The sequence below is a fragment of the Apis mellifera genome, linkage group LG16 (genome assembly GCF_003254395.2).
Source record: "Apis mellifera strain DH4 linkage group LG16, Amel_HAv3.1, whole genome shotgun sequence".
Taxonomy (NCBI): Eukaryota; Metazoa; Arthropoda; class Insecta; order Hymenoptera; family Apidae; genus Apis; species Apis mellifera.
Window position 1 is genome coordinate 3,484,709 of NC_037653.1, and position 14,002 is coordinate 3,498,710.

The 14,002-nt window shown below is 32.6% G+C and overlaps 1 protein-coding gene and 2 long non-coding RNA genes across 4 annotated transcripts in view; 1 reads left to right on the forward strand and 2 right to left on the reverse strand.

The window, feature by feature from the left end:
- LOC102656349 overlaps window positions 1–14,002 on the forward strand; it is a 247,967-nt gene that overhangs the window by 140,200 nt on the left and 93,765 nt on the right. The gene's annotated exons all lie outside the window — the stretch shown is intronic.
- On the reverse strand, window positions 6,934–9,621 carry LOC107965724. Of its 2 annotated transcripts, XR_001706095.2 has the most exons (4): window positions 9,600–9,621; window positions 8,987–9,473; window positions 8,089–8,788; window positions 6,934–7,870 (listed from the first exon to the last, which is right to left on the reverse strand). It is a non-coding gene; the product is annotated as an uncharacterized LOC107965724 (long non-coding RNA). The 2 variants fall into 2 exon arrangements; XR_001706094.2 differs by lacking the exon at window positions 9,600–9,621 and having other exon boundaries at window positions 8,987–9,586.
- Window positions 11,293–12,499, reverse strand: LOC107965723. The gene is made up of 3 exons (XR_001706092.2): window positions 12,258–12,499; window positions 11,566–12,167; window positions 11,293–11,333 (listed from the first exon to the last, which is right to left on the reverse strand). It is a non-coding gene; the product is annotated as an uncharacterized LOC107965723 (long non-coding RNA).

Genomic DNA, 14,002 nt, shown 5'->3' on the forward strand with positions numbered 1-14,002 from the left:
AAGACAGTTTATTCGCGTCTCTCGATGTCAAAGCGATTTTAGGTTAGACTGTTACAGTCGTCTTTTTAAGCGGGATTTTCGTCGCGTTGATTTTCTGAGAGTGCCAAAGGCGAGAGGAACGATCATTTCATTGGCTATAATGGACCGAGAGACGAGTAGGCATAATGGGAAACTTACGGTCATCGTAACTAGGCGGCAGTATGGTCGCATTCAATGAACCGAAGAAGATACTGTCGGGTTTAATAAAGTGGATAAAGAGAGACGACGCTGCCGTCAAGTTGAACCGAGTCGAGGAATACAATTTTAACCTTGACAAGTTGACTGAAAGGAGGGGGATTATTGAGGTCATAAGAGTGGATCTTCTCTGTGTGTCTGGTACAAATTGTTCCACTTCCAGGACGTCAGACGCGAGGGTCCCTTGATACGCACGCTCAAGCTTGTCATTCTGAATGGAGGAACTCTTTCACGCTTGGAATTGTGTTCGTTATGCCGTCGAACCGGGATCACGCGTGTTCTTCACGTTAATTTATTTATACTTCGGATACGAACATGGTGATACTCGAAATTTCAACGATACCGCGCTTGAAATATCGAATTACAGAAATTAGAGTTATATCTTTTAGATCTTTAGTGATTTTTCTTCAAAAAGTTTTTTACCTTAAATTTTTCTTTATTTTTCTGTCTTTATTGACAAAGAGGAAATGAGGTTAGAATTTTTTGTCCTTAATATCCATGTAAATTTATAATCAATATATTCGATCGATTTTGACGTGACAAAAATTACGTTCGTACGAAATTAGTTTTATAAGATGAATGGAAGCGTCGTCTTCCGACGGCGGAAGAAAGACAACTAAATAGTTCCGCCAAAGGAAATATAGTTTCAATTATACTCGTAAAACTTTGTTATCACTCATTGCCATTTATGGTATATTAAATTGTGTTTATAATATCCGCTTATGTGTACATCAGAATGTAGCAGAATGAAAGACAATAAGCTTGTGCATAAACAATGATACATTTTTATTTCTCATGTAATCTCACCGAACTCTTATATTTATTTTATTTATCAATTATTTGCAATATATTTATAAAATTTATGAATAAAATGAATATTTATGAAATAAAAAAAATGTTTAATAAATGTGTAATAAATATAGATTGAAAATAAAAAAATTGAAATATCAAGTGCATTTATAGCGTCATCTACAATAACAAAAATTTAATAACATGTTTGAAATATTATATTTCAATTTTGAATGAAACAGAAAGAAGAAAAGGATAGAAGAAGAAGTTAAAGGAGAAAGAATTTTTTTCATTTTTTTCAGAGTAAGAAAATAAACAAGGTAAAAAGATTTCTCAATTGAGCAACAGTTCCTTTTGAAAAGAAAAAAATTCCATTTGCTCGTCGACCCGTGTTCAGACCACCCACGGCAGTTCCCAATCTTATTTTCTTAATTAGTGAATTTTTATAACATCTTCGTTTATACTTTCCAAATATTCTTCCACATCTTACGAATCTTATTTCACTATTTAAAAATGATCAATATTTTGTTAATTTTTTGGAATACTTTCAATTATCTATCTTTAGCTTACGTATACAATGACATGTCCGATAAAAATTATAATAATTTTACAACAATTTTTATAAAAATGTGACACAATAAGACCATATTAACATAATAAAAATCCAACGAAAAAATCAATGAAACACTTGTAAAAAAATAAAAATACAAAGATGCAAAAAAAAAAAATAAGCAAAAGAAATAATACTTAGCGAGTGCACTATAATGGCGCGTCGATAATATGGAATACGATATGTAGCAATGTCCAGTCCATGTTAGTGTACAACCAGTTCCCTTTAATTAGCCGTCGTACGAGCGGCTGAGTCTGAGGCGGACGATATATTTATGCGCAGCCTTAGACATCGAGTAACGAAGGAGGGAAAAAAGGGGAAGAAAAAGAAAGTACTACTTTAGCAACAGCAGCAGCAACGGGCAGAAAGGAGAAGAAACGAAGCAACGACTGACTGGACTGGTCGAGCGACCGACCGGCAGGCAAATCAACCGATTGCACAGCTCTCTCTAAGTTGAAAGAGGCGGAAAGCGAACGAACTTATGTACCAACAACTCCCCATGTAACACGTTCCACGAGTTTACAGCTTCTAGAGGGTAATGCTGGCGTCACTGCAATAATATTTATAACCGGTCGCGAGATTATAATATCTTATTTCGTGTGACGCCTCGGACGTATCCGGTTCTCTCAGCATGGCCGCGCATGCGTGGGCCTCGACGAGACGCATGCGAAATATTCGAAAATTTACTCTACATTTTATACCCGCGGTGAGCAAATACGATTGCCAGAAGGGGAGAACATGTTCCTTCGTGGGCACTCACGGAGATCAACGTCTTCCTTATTGCTTCTGATAAGGAGGCTCGGTCGATGGATCGGAAAGGGTGACTCGTAAATTAAAACAATTTAAATAAAATAATGGCGAAATGAATGGATCGTTTGCATTACTGCCATCTAGCGAGAAATTTTCGTACTAACGCCAGTTGGTATTAATCGAAGAATTTATAATAAAAAAATTTTCTTGTCAAATTTCGGTCAAAAGATTACTACAATTTCACGATTTAACAAATGTATGATTTTTTTTTTGCAATATAATTATAGATAATATTTATAGCATTATACAATAAAATCTCTTAATTTGAAATTAACAAATTTTTAAATTATAAATTTTTCAATTTTATTTAAAAAATAGAATTTTGAATTTTTCACAACTTTTAAGAAAAACTTTTGGATAATTTAAACTAACCTGAAATTACAGAATAGTTCCATTTTCTATTGCTCGGATTTACACCATAATTATCACAAACTTTCTAAAACAGTCTTGTATATATTCGAAAGCTGTTCAAGCCACAAAATCGGTTCCTGTCGCTTCTAATTAACAAACTTTCAAAATGTTCGTCGCACGATATGGCTGTGATAATCCCGATCGAATCCTCTCGGATACGGTATTATGCTCTCTGTGTATCGGTTAGCGGAGGGTCGACACCAAAGGCGGTGGAAGTCATAGAAGGAGAGCCTGGTGGAAATAAAGACGAGGGTATAGGTGTCGGGGGATGGACCATTCCCCGTGACCATCCTATGAAACCGAGTGCAGTCCAGGGTATACTAGACGTCCCCTACCACGGAGAAGTTTTATTGGAGATGGCCAGAGGGAAGAGGCGAGCATGGAAGGAGCATAGAGAGTAAAAAAGGGACAAGGATAGGGAATAATGTGCACGCTCTTTCACCCACGATGCTTGGCATCGACGAAGGGGGAAATAATACCGAGGATAGACGGTGGAATAGGCAGGAACATTAGAGGATGTCCTCAACCATGCGCGTAAAAATAACGGAACGCCATTCGCCGTAAGAGCACCTTTGATAGGACTGGATTGCTTGACACACACTGTTCGAGTAACGAAGTAGACGTGGCTACGAATGCATTGTGCGCGTTGTCTCTCGATAATTCCCTCGTTTACACCCGTAAATCCTAACCGTTTTAACGCGATTCCGTTTCGAGAGATACTGAATCGTAACGACTCCCGTAGGAACGCGCTACCTGGTGGTAGAAAATTGAACCAATAGTTCGAGCAAGCTTATTACGTACTTTATGGCTAATAAAATATACGTGTTCTTTAAGTAATTCTTTTCCAATCCGCTAATGCAAACAATTTGATCAATAGTCTTTATAAAACGATCTTATCGACTCGTGCAAATTGGATAATATTTTTAACAAGATTTTTATTCGATGTTTCTTCTAATGGAAAATCTAGATAGGAAAGAGAAATTGGAAAAATAATCATAGAATTGTTATTGTGATAATATGGATCAAAACATTCTACATATAAGTTTTTTTTTCTTTCTTTTTTTTAAACGATGATATAAAATTTATGTTGGAAAATTGAATGAGCGATTTATACAATCGTATCGGATGATCCTAATTATGTTATCCAATTTTTCGATCTTTTTTACGACGAATGTCGACATTATTAATTTCAGTGAATATTGAAATCACCCATGAGGAAAATATCGCACAAATTCAATTTAATCGTCGAGATTTACACCTGGCGTAGCCATTAAAGAAAGAGAAATTACGGCTTCCTGAATTATGTTCGCGCTCCGATTTTATTTAATTATCGACTCAGTAAAATGCTGATTAATTTTTTTTGCCAACTCGCTTTCATAATCAGTTGAATCATCTTTTGAAACCAGGGCAAGGGAAAGGAGGAACTCTTTTTAATCCTGAATTGACATCACTTATTATGTTTATTGCACATAAAACTTGGAAATTATGGTTGAACTTATAAGAGAGTATCATTGACACTAGGATTATATGTTAATATATGATGTTGTTAATATTATATTATATCTACATGTATAGCTATATATGTATATATATAACTTATATGAAGATAAAAAATATTAATATTAATATTATTAAATATATGTATTTTTATTTTATTTTAATTAGTAAGAAATCTACCATAATCTAAAAATATATTAAAATAATATCTGATTTCCCTAGAACTTTAAATTTTTCAAAATCACGCGAAATTGTTAACTTTCTCTTAATGTTTCCCACGACGATCTCTTAAAAGAACGTAAAGTATGCTTTTGAAATCGCTAATTAACGCATAAAGATTTCAAAAGATATCTTCGATCCAATTAATGGAATCGAAATCTCGTTAAAAGGAGGAGTCAATTACAAGTACAAAATCGAGATGAAACTGTGTCGGTTGATTTTTATCTGAAATAAAAATAAGAAGTTAAAAAAAAAAAAAAAAAAAGAAAATTACTTAAAATAAAATCAAAGTTACATGTAAAAGTAAGAAAACGTATATCGTGAAGATAATTAAAGAAAAGATTGAAAATACGTTACATACCTAATAATCACGTACTGACCGAAGGCATAATGGCGGAGCAAGGCGGGGCTCTCCGAATATTTCGGTCCGCTTAAGTAACTTAACAAGAGCGAAAGAGATGCAGATAGACTGAGAAGGGAATGCAACGAGTTCGACAGAGACGAAACGAAGAAAGAGATTCTCAGGGCCAAGAGAAGGAAAAGAACCGTTTTACCTATAATCGTTTTTCGATTTGATCAAAAGATTCTATTGATATCCTAAATCTATCCAGAATTCTATCGACTGAATTCTTCTGAAAACATTATTAAATAATCTATTTTATATATATATACAAAGTATTCTAAATGGAAACTTGTGAACATATTTAAAAAGATCGATTTATTTTTGTTTTCATGAAAGATAAAGCGATATACAACAGTTCCTTCTTAACTGTCGCATTTTCTCCCCACTCCTATAGTTATCCCCACTTTTTCTCGAGACACGCATGTGCAGAAATCTCCTCGAATAACAACCGTTCCAATTACGATTCTACAATAATTATTCAAATATTATAATACAATACATAACTAAGTATTAAATAAAGAAATGTTAAAATAATTTTTTTTCAAATATTATTCAAGATAAAATTTTAGGAAAAATAAAATAATAATTTATTCCAATAACATTAAATTTCAACTCTAAAAGAAAGAAAATTCGCAACGCGAAAATCAAAAAACAAATCCAACGAGAAGGCTGGAGCGTAGCTATGATAAAGTTGCTAAAATATTAGTAGTGACGATGTGGAACCGGTATCTTAGACGCGGACACGCGATTTTAATATTGATTTTTATCCGTTACTTAATTATCGGGCAAAGGGAATCCGGAAAGGAACAGGTTATACCCCCTGTCCGCAAAAAACGTTTAGATACTTATATACATTCCTACGCGATTTCATTTAATAACCTGAAACGTCTTGACTCTCTTCTGGATACCGGACTTCTTAATTTCTCGCCCACCGTCTACGTTCCTTAATCGACCATCGTATGGCGCCCATATTACTGGTATATTACTACACCCCTCTCGGGATTATAGGGAATAAAATCGTCTTTCCTCCAGCTCTGGGGATATATCTATGAGGCTGTCTTCGATACGAATGCTCGAAAACTGGAATAACGATCGAGCACACGCGAACATCGTTGGAATTATGTGCAGACGAACGACGTGTATTTACGCTTTCACACCCTTACCGACCGAGTTTAACACATTCGATGCGACAACAAAAATCGAAGTACGTTCCACTTGATGAATTTAAAAAGCAATCCAAAAACGATTGAAAAATGTAATTAAATATTGTATATACTAACAACAATATATATATACTATTGTATATACTAACTAACTGCGAAAGTCACGAACCTAACCTAACTTCTTTCCTTTCAGCCTAAATCTATTATACTTTTTTCAAACGTTTTCACTTAAATATTCATAAATACAAAAAAAAAAACTAAATTATATCGCGAATAACAGTAAATTAACTACTCCTTGAACACTACACCGTAATATAAAAGCAGCTTCAGTTCGTATTTCACACAAATCCGACATAATACTCGAACGTAAAAACGTGACGCAATCGGTACGTACGCGTTACCTACTTACGTATTACCGAATTCGTGCTGGACATAAAAGGTTAATTTATTAAGCCGCTTTATTAAGGTTTTCATCAGGATGACGCGGATTCCTACGCGTAGGCCTGTATAATCGGCGATTTTACTCGCTCACAAACCATAACTTACGCATAAATCATCGTCGCAAAGAGTTTGTAGGTCGAAAGTTCAACCGTGTGTGTACACCATGATCTCTCTCAGAGTGCGTTAAAAGCGCGATTTAAACAGACGTTCTGCAGTATATTCTCGCCTCTTTTTTTCGAGATATCCCGCCAAGGATCCACCACGAGATAAATCGAGCCACTTTCACCATTTGTATAATCTCGAATTTTTTTAATATCCGTTTTGTGTAAATTTAAAAAAGAAAAACATCGCAAAAATTATTGCATAGTAAAACATTATTTACAATCTTTTGTCCTATCCTATATCAATTCAATCGAGTATTTACACTTGTTCTAGTTGATTATAACGTGTTGCAGATATTTGAAGAAAAATTATAGAAAGAATGCTTTACGATTGACGACGAGTAATTAGTTAATAATTTTTTAAATCGAATAAGGATATGTTTAATCTCAATTGAAACTATTTTCCGTTCAATTTTCTCCTTGCACATCCTTTCTTCGTTTGAACTCCTAAATCTTCACAATTTCTATCACAATCCTCACAATAAAGAATTCAAAGCTTTCCATATCCATATCCATAAAGAAAATTCGAATACAATAGCCACGACTTGATACCAGGATTCCGAACAGTCACAACTTCTCATTTTCCTCGACTTTTCTTGATCGTGGAACACCGTTACGCACGTGTGCATTCGATGCGAGATCCAAATGGATCCTCTCCCTCCCTCCCTCCCTCCTCTCCTCCCTCTCCATCCTTCTTCCACTTCCAATTCGCGCTGCCTCCTTTCTCCTCCTCTATCTCACGTATTCTCGTTCTCCGCGCGTACACTCGCTCCCCGGCAAAGATCCTTTTTGCTCTTTCATTTCGGCCGCCCACAATCTCCCATGGGCGAGGATTATGCACCCCACTCCCCTCTTCGAATCGGCCATTCTCCTCGAGGAATCTTCCTCGGGCGGCTATGCGCTCCGGCTGCAATTTGCATATTTGGGTAGGTTAAATCTAAAAACGGCGCGGAACGCACCAGCGAGCCCCGTCAAGATTGGATAGGGGCTAAATTAGTTCATAGCAATCTGATGGCAAAGAGATCCGCGCTCCTCACACATATTCTCACCCCTCGATACTGAAGGGTAGACAGCTCGTTTGAGCGACTGAATTTTAGTCGATACGATTTTTTCCTCGCTTCTTAACAATTTTCTGAAACAATATGTATGTTTTATCTTTTGGAAGATTTTGGACGAATGGAATATAGAAAATAAATTTATTCCAGAAATTTTGAAATACTTTCTTAACTTCCAAGTTGTTCTTCAAGTTAATCAAGTAATTGTTATATATTATATAACATATATAATTGTTATATATATTGTTATATAATAATATATATATTACTGAATTTACTAATAGCTAATGATTACCTTTTTAAAATGTCGTCAAAGATAGTTATGCATGAAAATAATATTTAATTTAAAATTTCATCCTTTGATAACTTTCATAACTAGTCATAAAATTGAATCTTGATATTTAGAACCACACTCACAAATATAATTATTCAATGCTAGTTCAATGCTTTATATATAATGTATAAAGATAAGATTGTAAGTAATTTCCAAGTACAAAATTCTGCAAGCTTTCTGAAATTAGTTTCTGATCAAATCGACGAACGAATTAGAAATTCTATAAGCGACGGAAGGTTTATGATCATAGAGGTGGAGAATCTTGGAATCTCCTCCTCCTAGGATTTCATAATTTACACTTAGAACGCGGTTAGAGTAATAAAAGTCGGATTTTCGCTGGTGGAGGAGCGACGATTCCCGGCCAAAGTTACAATTTGGTTTGCTAATTAACCACGAAGCAAAGGCTACGAGCAAAGAGGAGGAAAGTGTAGGAACAAGTTTACGAATTCGTGTCGCGTGTCGTCCTTTCACGGCCATTGGTTGCTCGTTTGATCGATCCGTGTCTTCAGGAAGATCGATGGCATGCCTTACGTTCCATGGCAATCGTTTAAGCAATTCGAGAATTTTCTGAGAAAATAAATCCCTTTCTTCTCATCCTTCTTTGCAATCGTTCAACATTTCTTTGTATATAACCGATATTAATATTATTCACAAGTATTTCCTATATAGAATCAGATTTAAATATGTTTACATATGTATTTGAAAGAATAAAATTAATCTTGTAGTAAATTTTTAAGAAAGAATAATGAAACAGAAATAATTCTACAAATATAATTTTTCAAGTTAATAATTCCTAAACTTTTCACATAATAAAAAAAAGATGTATGAATGACAAATATCTCTAATTGAAAGTACTTACATAAATCAAGAAGAATGTAACTTGAAATAATTAAAAATAAATTCTCTTTTATAATAAAAGAAATTTTACTTTCCTTCTTCTTTTCTATCTATCTTCTAGATTTTAAAGATTTTCAAAATAGGAGTAATAGCGGAATCTTGGTAAGAATTCAATTCTCGGGAGGGAGATCGATTTTGCCTTGGATATACAACCCTCCATTATCTCTCGAGTGCGATAGGAATTTTTACGGCCACTTTGTATCATCTTCCTTGCACCGTTCGTGCTACGATTTGCATCGGTGTCCGCGTGGGACTGATGGAAAGCCCCCGATCCCGTGAGAGAAACTATACGTGAATGGGTTTCGATATCGTTTCGATACCATGCTGTGGGCTACCGTTCGTCCTCTGAAATTCGAGGTAAATTCGAGCTGAATTCCAAGATTTCAAGGAGAATTTTCAAATCGGTAAATTTTCTTCCTTCTTTAAATGAAAAAAAGAAAACGACAATCCTGCAATTGAAATAATAATTGCAATTGAAATAATAATAAATATTCTGAGAATGCATAATTGAGAAAATTAAGTAAGTAATTTGTGTTATTTATCTTGTTTCATATAAAAATTAGAAATAGAATTACTTCCTTTACAGAAGTTAAAAATATTCTTATAATTCTTCCAAATTCCAAAGAAAATTTTCAAATCAGTAAACTTTCTTCCTTTCTTCTTTAAATGAAAAAAAACAATCCTGCAATTGAAATAATAATTGCAATTGAAATTGAGAAGATTAAATAAACCATTTGATAAAAATTTATCTAGTTGTTTGTGTTGTTTATCTTGTTTCATATAAAAATTAGAAATAGAATTGTAGCATTTTACACAAGTTAAAAATATTCTTATAATTCTTGTAACATTCCAGCATTATAATTTCTCACAAGAAAAATAACAAATTTTTGAAGATTCCAAAAAGAATTTTCAAATCAGTAAACTTTCTTCCTTTCTTCTTTAAATGAAAAGAGAAAACAACAACCCTGCAATTGAAATAATAATTGCAATTGAAATTGAGAAGATTAAATAAATTATTTGATAAAAATTTATCTATCTTATCTGTTTGTGTAGTATTCTTTTACACAAGTTAAAAATATTTTTATAATTCTTGTAACATTCCAGCATTATAATTTCTCACAAGAAAAATAACAAATTTCTGAAGATTCCAAAGAGAAATTTCAAATCAGTAAACTTTCTTCCTTTCTTCTTTAAATAAAAAGAGAAAACAACAACTCTGCAATTGAAATAATAATTGCAATTGAAATTGAGAAGATTAAATAAATTATTTGATAAAAATTTATCTATCTTATCTGTTTGTGTAGTATTCTTTTACACAAGTTAAAAATATTCTTATAATTTTTGTAATTTTTCAGCATTATAATTTCTCACAAGAAAAATAACAATTTTCTGCAGATTCCAAAGAGAAATTTCAAATCAATAAATTTTCTTCCTTTCTTCTTTAAATGAAAAAAAAACAACAACCCTGCAATTGAAATTGAGAAGATTAAATAAACCTTTGATAAAAATTTGTTGTTGATGTTATTTATCTTATTTCATATAAAGATTAGAAATAGAATTGTAGTATTTTTTTACATAAGTTAAAAATATTCTTATAATTCTTCCAAGATTTCAAAGAGAATTTTCAAATCAGTAAATTTTCTTCCTTTCTTCTTTAAATGACAAAAGAAAACAACAAACCTGCAATTAAAATAATAATTGCAATTGAAATTGAGAAAATTAAATAAACCATTTGATAAAAATTTATCTAGTTATTTGTGTTGTTTATCTTGTTTCATATAAAAATTAGAAATAGAATTGTAGCATTTTACACAAGTTAAAAATATTCTTATAATTCTTCTAATATTTCAGCATTATAATTTCTCAAGAAAAATAACAAATTTTTGAAGATTCAAAAGAGAAATTTCAAATCAGTAAACTTTCTTTCTTTCTTCTTTAAATGAACAACAACAACCCTGCAATTGAAATAATAATTGCAATTGAAATTGAAAAGATTAAATAAATCATTTGATAAAAATTTATCTAATTATTTGTGTAGCATTCTTTTACACAAGTTAAAAATATTCTTGTAATTTTTCAGCATTATAATTTCTCACAAGAAAAATAACAAATTTCTGAAGATTCCAAAGAGAAATTTCAAATCAATAAATTTTCTTTCTTTCTTAATATTTCAGCATTATAATTCTTGTAATATTTCAGCATTATAATTTCTCACAAGAAAAATAACAAATTTCTGAAGATTCCAAAGAGAATTTTCAAATCAGTAAATTTTCTTCCTTTCTTCTTTAAATGAAAAAAAAACCATAACCCTGCAATTGAAAGAATAATAAATATTCTGAGGATGCATAATTGAGAAAATTAAATAAACCAATTGTTTGTGTTATTTATCTTGTTTCATATAAAAATTACAAATAGAATTACTTCTTTTACAGAAATTAAAAATATTTCTCACAAGAAAAATAACAAATTTCTGATTTTCATATAAAAAAAATATATATATAAACGTTTATTAATAATTCATTAATAATTGAATATTCTTACAAGACCACTTTCTTTGTGCCAAATAATCATGGAATCAGTACGTTCCAAGACAGCTTTTAGGATCAGTATTTGGATCGCAGCCAAGTAACCTTTGGTACAATCTTACCATTGTCCAACCAACTCGATAAATCGTTCAAACAATTAACGAGACAGGCCTGGACGTTACGATCCAATTCTTACACAGTTCGAGAAACTCTGTTGTCAAATTAACGATCACTCGTGAGATTAGGTTAGGTCTGGTCGCAAAGACCTCCTCTCGGCTAGAGAGTCTAGGAAGAATTTCCGGCCGCGAGGTGTCCGTCTATAAATGTCTTAGACGAATTTACGACCGAGCTTCCTGACTTTTGACGATCGTTAGCCTCCATGTACCTGCGTTTTGTATTCCATTTGCTTATCATTAGCGCGATTATATTTTTACGATGACATTTACTGACCGGGGAATTCGGCGGGGTACGCGCCATCATTGCCAACAACGTTCACGTAATCCTTCCATGGGCCTGATTTATAGCTGGCTACCTATACTTTCTACTTCACCAAATCTTCCTTAAGCCCAGGCTTGATCCTTTCGGTCAATTGGAGTTGACTTGAACACTTTTTTTTTTCTTTTTTTTTTTTTTGATATGAAGATTAGTTTCTTCTCTCTCTCTCTCTCTCTCTCTCTAATTTTATGGAAATGTATTTTGAATTGGTACCTGGTTGGAGGAGTTTGAATGAAGTTTGAACGATGGTGGTCGTATATGGAATTAAAGTGACGTTGCTCGAGGGAATTCATCTGGAAAAAAAGAGCAGCGGATTTTTTGGGAAGAAGTTAAGAACCAGATGAAGAAGGAAAGAAAAGTTCGTCGTGATACGTGCCTTTTTTTTACTCTTGATGGAGTTTTTTCTTTTTGGAAGAAAAAATGGATGGAAAATAATATATATATATCTCCATTAATTCAATAATATTGTTAATTCATTATGTGTGTGTATATCCATTAATTCAACAATATTGTTAATTCATTATATGTATGTATGTCCATTAATTCAACAATATTGGTAATTCATTATATATGTGTATGTCCATTAATTCAATAATATTGTTAATTCATTATATATGTGTATGTCCATTAATTCAATAATATTGTTAATTCATTATATGTGTGTATATCCATTAATTCAACAATATTATTAATTCATTATGTGTGTGTATATATATAGTTTTTATGAAAAGTAAAAACAATTGTATGAAAAAATAAAATGTCCTTGCTTAATCTCAATATTTATTCTTGAGCATCAATTCCTCAAGTTCTAAATTAGCTTAAATTTTCAATATTTCTTGAATCATCAAATATTTATTAGATTTTGAAAGATAAGCATGCATTACTTTCAAAATGAATGATGCAACTTCATTTCCTCATGCGTTTATATCATTTATTTAATTTTCAATTGATCACAATGGATATTTATAAAATGCAAACCATAAATCATATGCAAGTTGTTCATTCCCTCAATTTTTTCCAAAAATAAACTCGCATAATTTTCTTAATAAATTCTTTCTACATTTAAACAAGAAAGAATAATAAATAATTTATTTCCTCTTTTAAAATATTCCAATGATCGTTAAAAATCATTTTTATATCAGTAAGCTGAAAAAAGAAAAAATTGAAACAGATATTACTTAAACTTAACAAATTAAAAAAAAAAAAAGGAACCGTTTAAAATCGATTTTGCATTTCGATTCTTCCCTTCGAATCGATCTCGCGTGTAATCCTTTAATTTGCAAAATCCATGAAATCTCCATCGATAATTGGCAGGAGTGCGTTTCACGCTCGATCCACGGGAATATCTCCTCCTCGAAGGTAACGGCGGGATGAAAAGAAGATAGAGAAAACGGTAAACGCGGGTGAAAAGAGATGCAAGGAGGCTCTCGAGAAACTTTCAAAGTAAATGAGTTCAGTGTAGATATATATACATATATATATATATATATATATATATATATATATATATATATGTATTCAGCGTTGGGATTCTCCATTTTCCATTCTCGGCTAGGCGATAGCAAAAGTTGAAAATCGTCGGCCATTGTGAGCACCCTGCGCGCTTTTAACCAAGCCTCGATCTTCTTTCTGTCCCTCTTTCTTCCTTTCTTGTTGCTGGTAGTGGTGGTGGATGCCCTGCCTTTACGTGGATTCTGTTCTCTCTCTCTCTCTTTCTCTCTTTCTCTTCTGTCCCTGCCCACCAACACGGTGCACGGAATACGGCCTCTTTTTTTCTTACACTCTTCTCCGTATACAGGGTGAGCCATGAGAAATGTTGTGTACGAGCTATTCTTTTGGAGATTGTGGCAGATATGTGCTTTTTTTGTTTTTATACTCAATGTGGTCGACAGTGTTATTATTAATGATGATAAAATTGTTTTAAAAATACTTCATTCATGGGATTCAATTTTTTTTAC